Source organism: Rhinolophus sinicus, chromosome 1, assembly GCF_057876585.1.
Source record: "Rhinolophus sinicus isolate RSI-liver-muscle chromosome 1, RSI-T2T, whole genome shotgun sequence".
Lineage (NCBI taxonomy): Eukaryota > Metazoa > Chordata > Mammalia > Chiroptera > Rhinolophidae > Rhinolophus > Rhinolophus sinicus.
Genome location: NC_142501.1, coordinates 129,987,943 through 130,003,640, shown reverse-complemented (window position 1 = coordinate 130,003,640; position 15,698 = coordinate 129,987,943). Strand labels below are relative to the sequence as shown.

Sequence of the window (15,698 nt, the reverse complement as noted above, 5' to 3'; positions counted from 1 at the left end):
ACACACACACACACACACACACAGTCTGACAATTAAGTTCACGAACTTGTTGCAATGATGTTGCTAACCTTTTTTGATATCAGAGGGATTAGTCATTATGAACTTGGACCAACTGGACAAACAGTTAACCAAGTTTACTATTTGGAAGTGCTGAAAAGGTTGTGTGAAAAAGTTAGACGACCTGTCTTTTTGCCAACAATTCATGGCTCTTGCATCACAACAATGCACCAGCTCACATGGCACTGTCTGTGAGGGAGTTTTTAGCAAGTAAACAAATAACTGTATTGGAACACCCTCCCTACTCACCCGATATGGCCCCCAATGGCTTCTTTCTTTACACGAAGATAAAGGAAATATTGAAAGGAAGACACTTTGAGGACATTCAGGACATCAAGGGTAATACGACGACAGCTCTGATGGCCATTCCAGTAAAAGAGTTCCAAAATTGCTTTGAAGGGTGGACTAGGCCCTGGCATCAGTGCATAGCTTCCCAAGGGGTGTACTTCGAAGGTAACCGTAGTGATATTCAGCAATGAGGTATGTAGCACTTTTTCTAGGATGAGTTGGTGAACTTAATTGTCTGACCATGTGTGTGTGTGTGTGTATGTGTGTATAAATTTTATATACATAATGAATTCAGTGGATTCTCTCATTAACTCTACTGTGTTAGCAGAGTATCAATTTCCCCAGACCTGTGGACCGACTCTCCGAGGTTGACAGAGTCAGTAAGGACCAGAGCGGGCACTGGAATGCAGTTCGGTTCTTCTGGCTTTGGGTCCAGCACTTTCCTGCTTTCCTCCATGATGCTCCTGTCACTGGTGGCTGCCATCTTCCCAGAGTTCATGGCCTGAGACAGACAGACAAATGCAGGCCAGGGCATCACAAGCATATGACAACATGCTGACTAGTTGCCTGGAACAGGCCAGTAACCTGGCAGCACAGCCAAATGGATATGTGAGCTGCTGGGAAGCAGGGTACCAGCCCCGCCCTCAAGAAAATGTAGATTTTCAAAGAGATCGGATGTTTCCCTCATACAAACATTGTATGAACTGGTTTTTGGGGTCATTTGATAAATGTGAGCTACAGATTGAATTAAGATGAATAAAAGGATGTTATCCTGAATGAATATGTATTTCGAAATGACCCATTAACCTCTTACCAGAAGGATTCCTTCCTTTGAAGCATTCCTGGTTTCCTGCACTAAAAGGTATGCAGACGATTTGCCAAATCACATTATCATGCACAACTAACTGCTTTGAGAAAACTGGTACCTGCAGATGCACAGTCAGTGGGTTTGAGTTAAATACCTCAATCATTAACATTTTCTCTAAAAATTAACAAGAGCAATTAGTTCATGTCAATGAAATAATCTCTTGAGGAGTTTCTTTTTTTCTTTCTTTTTTTTAAGTGAAGCTCCTTTTGAGTCACACAAATAAGAAAATGCATCTTAAAATCATTTCCATTTTAGAACAGGCACATGTTAAAAACAGCTGAACTTATTTTTCCCTCTTCAAATGCTGCAAAATTCACTCCCAAGTTTACTTTCTATGCCAAGTCTCAGAGCTGAGCAAATTTTTATGGTCTAGTTATAAACCCTAGAAAAACAAGGTTTATAGGAAATGTTGACACAACCTTAACTAAAGTGGTGCTAGCTGACACCTCTATATTTTCAATTTGGGGATTTCTACTGGGAAAATATAAACGCTAATTCAGCAAAGGAAGCCAACTATAATAAAAATGTTGTAGTCTTCCTGTTCACCCCATGAAGTTTTACTTCAAAAGATGCCAGTGCAACGTGGAGGTGAGTTAGCATTAGAATGCTCAGTATGTAAGGCACCTGCAAATCTCTCAGCCTCCAGGTTACTATAAACTTTGCCCAGGAATGCATGAGCTCACCATGAGTCATGGCTGCCCACTGCAGTCCAGTTGAGAGGTGGTGGAAGATTCCAGGTCTTTACCGAAAGGTGTCTACTATCCTCTCACTGAACGCCTCCAAATGTACCCTAAATCACGACAAAAGGAGATTCTTCACAGACCAGTAAAGCAAACCTCTAAAACATAGAGAAGCCAAACAGATGACAGTTGAAATGGAGGCATACTCTGGAAGGTTGATTTTGAATGCAGTAGGCTCCATCCGACTGTGACCAGTAGCAGCGCCAGTGGGACCCAGGTGGAAGGGCATTCTGAAACACCAGGACGAAGAGTCAATGACAATTCCGATTTCCCGATCCCTCTAAACAGCCCAGATGAGAAGCACATGTGTTCCATAGTTAGGCTTTTTTTTGTTTTGTTCTGTTTTGTTTTGTTGTGTGTGTGTGTGTGTGTGTGTGTGTGTGTGTTTCCCCTTGTGAAACAGGAAGAGGTGGGAGAAGGGGTGAAATTTGACTCAGGTCCAGAGATAAAGACTGACACACACAAATGGACCATAATAGGGAGCAAAGTGAGTTAAGCTGAAGTAAATGTTTTAAAATCCTCAGCTAGATAGACTAAACAGCATTGGCCTAGGAGCCAGGAGACCCAGCTGTCTGTCCAGGCATTCTCACTTAGGAAATGCAACTCTAGCCAGCCTGTGAAGCCTCCCTTGTGTCTCTGTTTTGTCATCTGTAAAATGGAGGCCAGCCTCCATGACAGGAGGAGCAGTGAGGAGGGGAAAGTAATGTCTCTGCAAGTGCTTTGTGAATTTTAACCTGCAAGTCGAACGGGAGTATTATTTTATGTTGATTGTATTTCTGTTTTGGAAAACTATGTTCAGAAAATGGAAATATTTTCAACTGAGGGAAAAATCCATCAGGATAAAGGGGGAAAAAACCCTTCTAGCGTATTTGTAATGGCTTTTCGAACTGAGTTGCAGGGGCGCTTACTGCTGACAACTTTGCTTTGTGTTAAGTCTAATCGTCTACTAAAAAGACCATTTGGGTTACACCCCAATTACCATCACATATGTCTAAACTTCACCAGCTCACAAGGGACCACTAAGTTACATATCTTCATGAACAGAAAGTATGTCGGATGATTATTTTTTTCCTCCCAGGTTTCTTAGCCTGTTGGCAGCATTTTCCCAGAGTGTTTTCGAAAGCTTTCACAAGATATCCTCATAACGCTGGCAAAAAATACGAAGCATACTTTAAGACTAATGCTTAACTTCTGCAGGACCCTGATTGTTTTTCAGGTTGAAAACGAAGACAGCGAGTTTCTGGATGTACCTGTCAAGACTAAATGATTGTTCATTTCCTGTGAATTGGAAATAACGTAATAACATGCAGCTGGGGAGCTAGGCTGTGTTTCTTGCTTTAGCCTCTTCCAGAAGCTGGGTCCCTTACCAGCTGGGAAATATTACTGTATGAACGTGCTGAAAAACTTAGGGGAAATGAAAAGAACAACCACATTCTAGATGTCAGCAATCAGTTTGATGGTCTTACCTGTACCAACCTGAGAAGATTTTAATAGCAAAGGTATACAAAGATTAATTTAATTTAAAATGAGCTCTTAGGGGGAAAAAAAGGAAGGATTTACAAAGCCACAAAAATCTTTCTCTAGAATTGAGCTGATTAGAATTAACCCTGTTAAAATTATGCATGCCAATGAATGGGTGAGTTTGAAACAATTAAAAATAATAAAGTATTTTCACCCAAGAGAAATGGATTAGTATGAATCAAAGTATCCATGTTTGGCTAATGCAGTCATTACCTGGAACAAAAAACAAACAAACAAAAACAACAACAACAAAAAAACAAAACATAAATTCAATGCTGAGTTTAAAATTGTAATTCAGCAAAATGTAATCACAGGCACTTATTTTAAATGCATGCTTATAACTTTTAGTATAATAAATTGCATTTAGTTGTTTCATTCGCCATCATACTATACATTGTGATTATCAGATATTACGTAGATGCTGAGAGATGGAGCCAATGTTTCATTTCAGGTGGCTCCCAGTCCAACTCATCTTCACAATTAATTAGAGAAAGAGGAGGTAAGAGCAGAAGAGATGCTTGGATTATTCAGGCCCCCAGCTTCTCCTGGGAAGGGAAGGAGAGGAAGGAGAGACTGAGGCAGAAGGAAAGTCTCTGCCAGTGGAATCTTAAAGCGTCATTGCCCATTGTACCCAGACCTGTGTATGGAAGCAAAGAAATCTGGGGTCTGAGAGAGTATAAGGGTGAGCGAGCTGCCCAGGATCACCTTGTATGTGTGGTTCTTAGCCTTGACTAGGCATCAGAATTACTTATAGAACTTCTAAAACTAAAAACAACTGGGTCCTGTGCAGTCCTGGGCTAAAGTTTGGGAATGACATCTTAATGTTTAAAAAAAAAAAACAAAAAAAACCCTACAATTGATTTTAAATGCTGAGCGAGGTTGAAAACCATGGGTATGTGGTAGTTGGAAATAAACTGAAAGGTGAGTTTGACAATATTGCAATATTGCACTTTATCTAAATCTCTCTTCATCTTGTTTGAGTCTAAAGAAGGAGCTACACGTCTTGAAGTATATCAGATAGACAGACTACGATGAGGATGCTGTAATAAAATCCTACCTGACACTGCTGTAGCTCTTTGAGACTCGTTGCCTAATGGACAGAACAAGTACACATCCATTACATCATTTCTTTCCCCTCCCTTCCTCTCTTAGCGCAAGAATCATCACCCCATCTTACAGATAAGAAAACATGCCACATCCTGCCAAATCCCCCAACAGTGTGAACAGGTGGGTTGACCCCCATTTTGTGTTCCTTTCCCAGATGCAATTTTTTAGGCCTGACAGCTGTTTGTGCAGGATGCCTGGGGATGGAGACGGGGTGCTCTGCTCTTAAATGGTTTTATGCTCATGCAAAGAGAAAAGAGAATTCAGCAGTCAAACACCTAGCTCCCAAGTTGACTACAAATGAAGAGAAGGTTTGTGTTTTACTTTCACCTTAAAGAGTTGGCTTACATCCAGCATGTATAATAGTTTTTGGCTTTCCATTTTACACAAGTCCTTTTTTTAAGTTAACATGTCATATCTCCCATGTCTATTTCATTGCTTCCTGGGATTCAATAGAGAAGAGATGGTAAGGAGAAAATGGTACAGTAAGACAATAAGCAGCAAGTCCCCTGGCAGGCATCCTGGGGCAAGCAGCCATGGTGGACTCCTTATGTGCTTACTTCTTTCACATCAAGAGAAGCAAATGGTCCCCAGGTCAAGGATGGAAGAAGAGGTTAAAAAATCTTCCAGTTATGTTTGGGTTTATTTTCCTGCCTCCAGAGTAAGTTTCAGTTACTTTGTTCTTATGATTCAACTAATCTAATGGAAAGAAATAATGATCACAGCATTTGAGGCAGATGGATGGCTTAGGGCTGTAAGTTATCTGGAAAAGACTGTTGGGAATGGACTTGAGGATAAAGCTATTACAAAGCACAGCAGTAGAAGCTATGCTTTTGCTGATACAATTTACCTGTTTAATGACGTTACTTCACATTTTATGTTAACATAGACAAAATGCTTCCAAGGTAAGATTAGTTTTGAAGGTTTGTGATGCAGCGATAGATACCACTGTAGCAAATGTGCAGTGTTAAATGTGATGAATCAATGTCCTCTCAGATAACTAGTATTTCACAGATCAGTATAACTCATTGTACTTAATGGTTTATCCCATCATACAAAAATATATCTACAGAAAATATCCCTCAAGATTTTATAAATTACTAGGCTGACCATTTTATCATATTTTATCTTCTTCACGTGTGAGTTTAAAAGATTGATGGTGTTATAATTATGTTTAAATCACATCTGGTTTTACAATAGCCTATGGAGAAACATTTCTGACAGTAACAGAAAGGAACTGTATGGAAAGTTGAATATATGGAACATAGCTAACCTTTTAAATCAAATATATAGAGCTATTTTGGGGAACAGGAATGGCAAATAGGTTTCACCTGAGCACTGACCAACTGGCAGCTCACTGAAGTGATATTTTGAGAAAGCTGATCTGGGCTCAGCGAGAAAGTGTGCCAAGATTGACTAGTGAGGCCTGTCATGGAGGAAGGACCGGGCCTGGCATCATGTGTTTGCCATCTCCACTGAGGGAAGAAAAGGAAAAAACTGAACTGTATAGTGAATGCATATTTCACTACGAACAAAGACTGTTGAGATATGTGAAGAATTCCTCTGCTGGCATAGCTTTTGCCAGAGCGAAGACTCCGTTGATCATTTTGGATAGTTTTAGATTTAAGAGCCTTATTAAAGGTGTTTAGTGCATATCTGGGTGTCTAGAAGAGTAAGGATTATTCATTTTTCTCAACATGCTACCCTGTTATGTGAAATTCTGGAATTAAGTCTGTCATTGTTATGGTAGAGAATGTTAGTCCGAATCTTCCAATTACATAAGTCGCACGCAAATAAGGCTTTTTCCTTGAATTCCATCAACCTCAGGTACACTTCAGCCGAGTTATTCTCATGAATGTAGTTTTCATTGCAGTCAAAGCAAATGCTATCATTTACACTAGTGATTATGAAGCCCACGGCGAAGTCATTAAGCCCATCATATTTCTAAGTTTCATTTTACAATATTAGTGAGGATACAACTCTAGCAAACTCATTTGTTTCCTATTAAAGATCATATAAATGGAAAGCAAAGTAGGGGTTATCCCTCTGGAGAAACCATGAGTTTAAGATGATTAATGTTGCAAAGAAATAACTTTCTTATTGAATCAATGGCCTTTTCATCACAGTGAGTTGTATTAAATTGCAAAATTTAATTTCAGATAGAAGAAAACATTCCTCAATTCTATTGTAAATAATGACATATTTATACACATATCTTCAGCATGTTTTCTACCAAAGATTTATCATTTCAGATGATTTTTATTATGTTTCTTAGTTGCAGATTATTCCTCATAGTTTTCTAATAGATCAACACTTTTTATTATTTATTGATTGGGTCTTTGAAGATATGGGTTGACTAGGATGGGTTTTGGTTCTGGTTAATTTGTATAGCCAGATAATTGATGACTCATGAACAAGAACCTCCGAGAATTTGTTATTTATTTCTGTACTCTCCCTTACCTAACAAATCCATTACCCCCTACTCTCCCTTACCTAACAAATCCATTTTCTGGGACTCTCAGCAAATCATACACCCATATTTCCAACCGTCATCTAAATGTGACCATGGACCATCTTTCCACTTCCTTCCAACCAATGTAAGTTCCACCTGAAGTCTGTTTTAACTCATGCTTTTCTCAATTTCTCCACAGGCATTTCACATGTAAGGTTTTGTTTTAAATTATGAAAGTAGCTTGTTTGAGTTGTAGGAAGAAGCAAAATATGATTTTTCTGAATTCTTACAGAATGTTTTAAAAGTGCACATTATCTTGTCTGTTTCCATATCTCATTAATCTTTGGGGATCCTGAGACTGAATGCTGAGGCTGGCACTGAGTCCTGCCTGGAGCCCTGTAGGAGATATGTTCCTCCTTTGGGGGTCATTGTTTTAGAGATGGTTGTATTTATCAAAATGGAAAATTGATCTAAACTTATGTATATGCAGAACCTCGGGGAGAAGAAATGTGGAGGATGCTTTGTCTTTATTCAACCCTAGTGACCAGCACAATACACCAAAAAAAAAAAAAAAAAAAAAGGAAAAGAAAAAAAGATAGCCTTTATTTTATATGTAGATATACTGAGCCAGAGGAGTAGACAGTGGTCATTTGTCCTCTGGCACTGAGACGGCAGTCTATGTTGTTGGGTGGAACTATTGCTATCGGACTATTCCTTAATTACCTCAAGGGAGAAGTTTCTCCTTTCATCCTCTGTCAGCAGAGTGCTGAGCCCTTGACATTGGTCTTAGCTCATGTCCCTGCAATTGTGAGGCTTGTCTTTGGAGTGAGTGGTATGATAAAGGTGATTAGGAAATAGAAGGGGGGAAATCTGGTTATATTAATGCAGCAGCACATAAAACAAAAATGGAAAGATGCCACTGAGGATATTACTAATTTTAAATCTAACTACAAACACATTGTTGTAGAAAATTAAAATTCCAAGTGGGAAGGTTACATTTCACCATTGTATGTATCGATAAGGATAGGTTTGCTATTTTAATCAGAAAACGTTAAGCAGAGACATTATTCACATAGACCATGATATAAATGATGCCCCACTGAAAGGCATGACCTGTCTAACCATATGGATGGTGGCCCTTCCAGTAAGTTTCCTAAAATATGCTAAATAAATGGTGGTGGGGGACGTCCTACCCTGTGGAAGCACATAGCCACAGCACCTGATCTAGGGTAGGGGGTAGATTCTCGGAATAAATGACATTGCAGTTGAGACTTAAGATCAGCCTGAGTCAGCCAGACCGAGAGGAAGAAGAGTGGTCCAGGCAAAGGGAACAGCATGTTCAAAAGAATAAGGACAAGGGGTTATGAGGCCGAGTTAACTAAGGAGAGAATATAAGGGACATTATTGCAGTCCCATTGGCCATCAGGAAGGCTTTTATTTCTAGTGTTACAAACCCAGATCAGCTGCACTCAAACTTGATGGATTCCAAAAAAGGAGGAACTCCTCACCTCCCACGTGTGTTTTCTTACTAGGTCTCAGCAACCTTTCCCCATACAGTACAGTTGAGTCAAAGCTGAGACTAATGTAACACTTGAAGAAGATTCCCTGCCTTCAGACAGCTGGGTCCCAGTAACAGGCTCCCGTTCCTGCCACCTGTTCCACTTCATCAAATGTCAAGCATTTTGACTGCGACAAAAAACAATCAATCTGAGTGTGACACTCTTCTGCTTAAAGTCTCTTGTTTTAAGGCTTTTGGAGATTAAAAAACAAAGCAACAAAACAAAACCAAAAAGACATATTTGGGGATAAAGTTCAAAGTTCTTAAATGGCTTACATGGTATAGGCATCTTCCACAGGGTAGGGACAATTTCTATCTTGTCCCTTAACATACAGCACAATAGCTGGCACAGAGTAGCATTATGGAATGAATGAATGAATGAATGAATGAATGAATGAATGAATGAACGGTCAGTCCAAATAATCAGTCAATCTTGCCCTGCCCACAGTTTCCCCCTTTAAGCTATTCCAAAAAGAAGTGGACTGGCTTCCAGGCAGGGAAAGCCCCCCTCAGGCTCCTCAGTTTTCACAAGAGATTGCCACCCCTCCTCCAGCTCGGTGACAGTTGAAGTTTTTAGTCTGCTCTTTCCTGGCATCCTGGCATTGTGGCACTCTGTGTACAAGCAGTGAAGGTGTATCATTTCAAAATCCCTGCAACTCGACACTTATCAACATTTTGGTTTATACCCTAAAGAGAAAAATCACACCAGTGTGAAAAGATGTATGCACAAAAATATTAGCTGTACCACTGTTTATAATAGTGAAAAATTAAAGTGATCCAAATGTCCATTAATAGAAGGATGGCCACATAAATTATGGAATATAACACACAGTGGAATATGAAGTAACCTTGAAATGGAAGAGGGAGAGTTTATTATATTTTATCAAATCTGAGATACCATTGTTTTTTAATATGCATCATTATTCTATGATACTTAGAAAGAAAAATAAATGTTGTCCATTAAATGACACAGTGCTTTCTTGTTACCTAGAATTTTTATTCCATACTTATCAGCTCTTTCAGACTTAGGTATATTTTTATAATATGTCGCTCTTGTGCATGCATGAAAGAAAAATATAAGTGTAATAAATTAATGTTTCTGAAACTTCTTTATATTAGACTCCAAGTTTTCTGAATGCTTATTAACTCAGAGTTGTCAATGTCCCTGTATTTTTTTGATGTCGTTAACAGTGTTTGGATGCTGAATTTCTTGAGAATACGTAAAAGAGATAAGGGCATTGGGCTCCTAAGCCGTCTTTGCTGTTATGTAGAATTGGCCAATCTGGATTTCAGGAAAATTGATAAAGCACTTCAGATTCACTTCCAACAAACAGCCTTCCATAATGCTCCCTCAAAAATTGTGTTCCTAGGAGTTGAAAGAGAATTCACCTCTCGCACATGAATTTTCTCCTAAGCCCTTAATACCCGTTCTGCGCATTTTGATGATTTTTGTGAATGTGTCTGCAATGGCCACTGCCTGGCCAGACACCAGCAAAAGATGCAGCCCAATTCCAGGGATAAAAAAAATGTAAAAAAAAAAAAAAAAACCCACAAAAAAACAAAAACACACACACCACACAAAAACAAGCATGTATAGTAAATGGTAAACACATATATGTAGTGTATATGAAAGTATGTGCTTATATCTAGTTATATAAATATGAAATGTATAAACATGAAGAATGTTCATCCAAATATTACCAATAGTTGTCCCTAATTAGTGAGCTTTGGTATAATTTTACTTTCTTCTTTGTATTTTTCTGTATAGTTGGCACTTTTTTTACAGTAAAGATGTAGAACATTTTCAAGAGTAATAAACTTACGCTTTAAAAGAAAAGAGAGGTAATATTTATAGAAAATTGCCTACAATGTGCACATTTCCACTTACAATTTGATCCTATATCCAATGGGTAAGTTTTAGGAGGTCTGTAAGGTCCCTAAAATTAGACCTATACTTTTTATTTCCCCATCACACTTAGCACAAAATCTGAACTCCTCTCCGGGACCCACATGCCCAGCCCCTGCCCACAGGGCTGAGGTCACATCCTCCTACCGCTGTGCTAGCTCTATCCCCTCCCCCACACACAGTCAGTCCTTGAACGCACAGACTCCTTCTTCCTTATGGCTCCCTCCTGCAGGCCTCTGACATGTAGATAGCATCTTAATAAATGAGGCTATTCCTGATCACCTAGTCTAAAGTAAAATTCCTCCTCATTCTCCAGCACGTAACCTTGTCTTGTTTTCTTCTGAGTAGTCATTACTATCTGGGAACCATTTCAGTCACATATTTGTAGTCTGCCTTTTCCCTCTAGAATGGAAATGCCATGTGAGCAGGATCCTAGGCTGTCCTGGTAACTTGAATCCCCAGTGCATGTGGGTTAGCTCCTTGGAAAAGCAGGTTTATTGGGGGAAATACCAGTGGAAGACAAAGGGGAGGGGACAGGAGGCAGGCAGAACTGTTAGACCACAACACAGGTCTGACCCCTAGGAAAGGAGAAAGGGAAGGAAAGAGGATCGGTGAAAGAATCTCAGACCACAGCACAGTTCTAAGAAAGTTCTGACCAGGCTCATGGGTGGTCCTTGAGCCAAAATCCTTGGGACCCTCACCTCTACTGTGCTCTGTCATTGGCGGGGATTGGGAGCAGCTGGTGTGTGTGTGTGGGGGGGGGGATTGGCGGCCTCAGTGAGGACATGGTGGTGAACCCAGAAGGGAGGCAGCTGGGCTTCCCCACAGCAGGAGATCCACGGAGCATATTCCCATGGCTGCCACAGATTGGAACAGAGCAGAATCTTTATACATATCTGTTTTACAAAAATGAATGAATGGAAAGTTTTCCAAAGTAGTCCAGAACTCAGAAGTTAAGAACTACGGCTCTAAAATTTCCCTCAGGACAATTATTTTTCCAACCCCAATTCTCTTGCCCTTGTTCACAACTTATTTTTACTTTCTCTTCTTATATTACATACATTTTAATAGGCCACCTTGTATGTTTTGAACTATGGTGAGGTATAACAAATTGGTTGTTGTTTTCTTGTTCAGTGCTAAGCATGGTAACACGGAGCAGGACTTAGCCACAACCCTCAGCCTCAACTCCACCCAACTCTCCTCTCCAACTCCACCCTGATGCTCACTGCTTTCTTCCTGATCCTCCTCCACTAGAGTCTTTGCCACACTGTATTACAAAGATGTGTTTGGGGGTCTTGCCTGCCCTGAAGCAGAGCACTTTGATTCATCCTTGTTCGTTTAGTCAGGTCAAAAAGTATTACCAATACTAATTACCAATACCTGCTCAGCCAAACCCTCTCCCTTATTCCATCTGCAACAACTTCCACTGCTAATTGTGGGGAATTTTCACTTTCTACTTTATTCATTTCCAAATGGCTTGTAATTTTCATGAAGATAATAGTTTCTTTATCCTCAGAGGTAAAAAAAGTGTAAAGATATATTAACATTTGTATCTAGGTTAACCTCTAAAAGGTTTTAGTGTTTTCCTCCCAACCGTCATTATAATGGAGCTTTAGAATATTACCTAAGATGTCTGTATACAGCAGAGAGTACCAAACAACAGCAGAAAAAAAAGCCATAAACCAGAAATTTATTTTAGTCTAGAGCTGAGAATATAAAATCTTATTATAGGTAAATTATCCCCCCACTCTGATGTCCTATGTATACTTAATCAGTAAAGACAATCGAATCAGAAAGAATACCAAAAAAAGCAGAAGTGTCCATGCCAAAAACGGAATGAGTTCCATTATTTAACTGCTAAATCTGTTCATCACTAAAAAGTAAATGCATTTGACCACTACAACTTGAAGGGAGAACTCAGAGAATCTGATATGCGGACTATGCAAGACTCATGTGAAATCAAGAGGATGAGCAGATATCTTATTTAGAATGATTGATGGCTCCTGCTGTGATGAGTAAGTGTGAAAAACATATGCTGCCTGGTTTTATGTGTTTTGGCTGCCAGATGGTGCCTAACCCCACCCCACCCCTGAACCTGCCCTCATTGTCACCCATTCCAGTTCCTGCCTTATCCCAATCCCTCCCTCTTGTCATCCCCAGTCCCTGTATCCATTCCCCACCAAAAGTCGGGGTGTGGGGCAGTTATGTGTGAGTCTTAGGTATGAAGTACAGATGTCTGTTTTGCATATTATTGGGTAAAATGAAGAGCTTAAATTAGAATGATTTGTTTCCTAGGACATGTAATAATAGCATCTAAATATCAAGTATCTGTTTCTCCTACTTGAAGCTTGTCTTTCTCTTTTCATTGTCAAGACAGTTTCTAGAACAAAGTAGGTATGTGATAAATGTTTGTTATATGAATGACTTGGATAAATAAATGAAAACATGATCAATCTATCTAAAAATCCAACAAAAAGGAAGGGAAGCGAATTTGGCATAATTTGGTCTCTGTATATCTAGGCTTTCTCCCAGTGCTCTTGAGTCATCTATGTAATAGGTTGTTGTAGAATTTGCTGGAAAGTCACATCAACCTTCTCAGTTTATTTCTGAACTAAACCATTTTCCCCTCTTGGAGAGCGGTGACATCACTTGCTTCACTCTAGTCTTCCTGTGCTGCTCCTCTTTTTCAAAACATACCCCCAGTGGAATTGTGATCGCATTTGCAATCACTTTCCATTACCTGAATTATATAATTCATCTGGTTTTACAGGTCTATACTCTTTTACTGGGAATCAAATGCTCCCCTTTTAAATATATAAATGTGTATTTTTACTATGAAAGTAATGTAAACACATTACGAAAAAAAAAAAAAATCCAGAAAGTAGGGATGAAGGGAGAAAAACAAATCACTCATAAGACTAACTCTCTGTCCAATACAACCTCTACTAAGATTTTGGTAAATTTCCTTCTAGTACTTTTTCTTAATTTTTACATAGTTTCATATGGTTGTACTCATCATACACAGACGATTTTATTCCCTGGTTTTTTAAACTAGTCTTGAAAGTAGAAACAACACTATTTAGCAGAGAGAATTTAATATAAGAAATCGGTTAAATAGGTATTGGAGAACTGAAAACGCATGAAGGAGACCCTGAAATAAAACAAGCGTAAGTACAGGAAGTAGATCCTACCCCTAGGGTGGAGAAACAAAGGGAAAATGTCCAAGTACACAGAACCAGAAGCTTGGGAGAGGGGGCTGCAGACCTCAGGGAGGGGTCACCACCAGGGTTGGTGCTGACAGCTCTGAGGGGAGGGGTGATGAGGTGGCTTCTGGGTGCAGATAAAAGCTGGAGACTGGAACCCACTGCTGGTGAGATCAACTGCCCCTGTCCAGAGTGAAGGGCCATAGTGGGGTAACTGACAAGACAGGAAGTGCACAGGGAGGGACCTGTTTCTTTTCCCCACTCCTGCATTCTCTCTCTTTCTAGCGTCATCTGCTGTTGATGGACTATAATAAGGAACCAGCAAGCAAAGCAAAAATTCAGTTTGCAGAGTTCTAGCTTAAGCACAGCAGAGAAATGAGAATTCCAAGGTGGGGGCCAATAACTGATAACTAACCCATATCTTAAGCTTTGTTTTGGATGTTACTACACAGCTACATTTTGAACAACTGCATCATATTTCATACAGCCACTCTACCTCCTTTACTTAACCATTCCTTATTGTTGGACGTTCCAGTTTATGGCCAAGACGTTGCTTTTGAAAATAACAATGCAATGTTATTTGTTTTTCCATTCCCTTAGGATAAATTCTCAGAAGACCAATCTCTGTGTCAAAGGACAGATGAAAAGTGTTATGACTCTTATTATGTGTTGCCCAAATGCTTTCCAAACCAGTTGTTTCAGTTCGTGCTGCTACCTCCGGTAGGTGAAAATGCAGCTAGCACATAAGATGGTTAGTTAAGGCCACCCACATCCATAGACAATGCTGTGCCCTTATACAATCCAAGACAATGCCTTTGCTCCTCAGAGCTTCCCATCCTGATTTTATAAATAGACAAACACCTTTTCTATATACATTATATCAAGTAAGACACGTGTTAACACTATTGCTAACGTTCTAGACTAGCGTATAGTGATTTGATTTGATAGCTTTTGGGTATGGTTCAAAAGCCATCTTTTTGGTTTAGCAACTCAGTTAAGAAGCTTCTTTTTCCTTTCTCTCTTCACCTTTTATTGTTTTTTGAGCTCATGCAACTCAGAAGCTCAGCCCTCTTAGAGGCTATTCAAAAGCATCCCACCCAATTCTCAGACTAAGGGCCCAGCTCTCCTAAAGCCAAAGAGTAAGCAGAGATTGTAGGACCCATCCAGTTGGTGAGCTTGACAATAAAGAATAAAGACCTTAACGTAAATACAAAACTCATGACAGACTGTATGCAAAAGCTGACTTACTTTTTCCAAAATGTTTTTAGAGAATATGAGTAACTACCTCTGCCTTTGAATTTATTTATCCTTCTCTCTTAATTTTATGTTAAAAATACAACCTCATTATATTTGATTTTTTTAAGGTACCAGTAATCTGGAAAACAGAAGCCTGTACAGGATTCTTCAATGTCTTTAGATAGTGACCTTTTAAAATAATGTCTTGTGTTAATTGTCCAGAGGAGGGTGGAATATGTAACATGGGGAAATACACATACTCCATATGCAGTTGTTTTGACATAAAAAGAAATTGTATGAAATTATATTCTTTACAATAATAGTATGCATTAACCATACAATGAAATATTATTTGATTCTATGTCTTTAATGTCACTTGTATGAATAAATTCACAAATCATAAAAAATCCCTTTGTATCTCCTTATTTGAATAAGAAGGAGTTGTATATAAATACCGACACACACTATTATCTACACGCATAATGCCCATATGTATGTACAAATGTGTACGTACATTTGTATTCACAAACTATTCCTTGGAGGGCTAGATTCTGTTAATTGATGACCATTTCCACTTCCTTTAATTAACTTTAAGAAGACAGATTTCATACAGCAGTTTGTTCTATTAAATCCAAGTCATCTCCTCTAGGCTCCCAAATTTATGATCTCTAATTTAAGCACACCTCATATTTATCAAAACCATGGAAATGATGGCACACATTTCATGGTGACTTATGGTGTGTTGTAAAGATATTTGTTTTGTCC

The 15,698-nt window shown here is 39.1% G+C and overlaps 1 protein-coding gene across 6 annotated transcripts in view; it reads left to right on the top strand.

The window, feature by feature from the left end:
* LOC148759270 (uncharacterized) overlaps nt 1-15,317 on the top strand; it is a 42,681-nt gene extending 27,364 nt beyond the window's left edge. The window contains exons 3-4 of one of the 6 annotated variants that reach the window (XM_088789538.1): nt 4,627-4,701; nt 14,298-15,317. The gene's annotated coding sequence lies outside the window, so the exon portion shown is untranslated. Of the gene's footprint in view, nt 1-670; nt 1,123-4,626; nt 6,602-14,297 lie in introns of those variants that run through there. The other 5 variants (XM_088789539.1, XM_088789536.1, XM_088789535.1 and 2 more) reach the window with 5 other exon arrangements.
* The last annotated feature ends 381 nt before the right edge of the window (nt 15,318-15,698 follow it).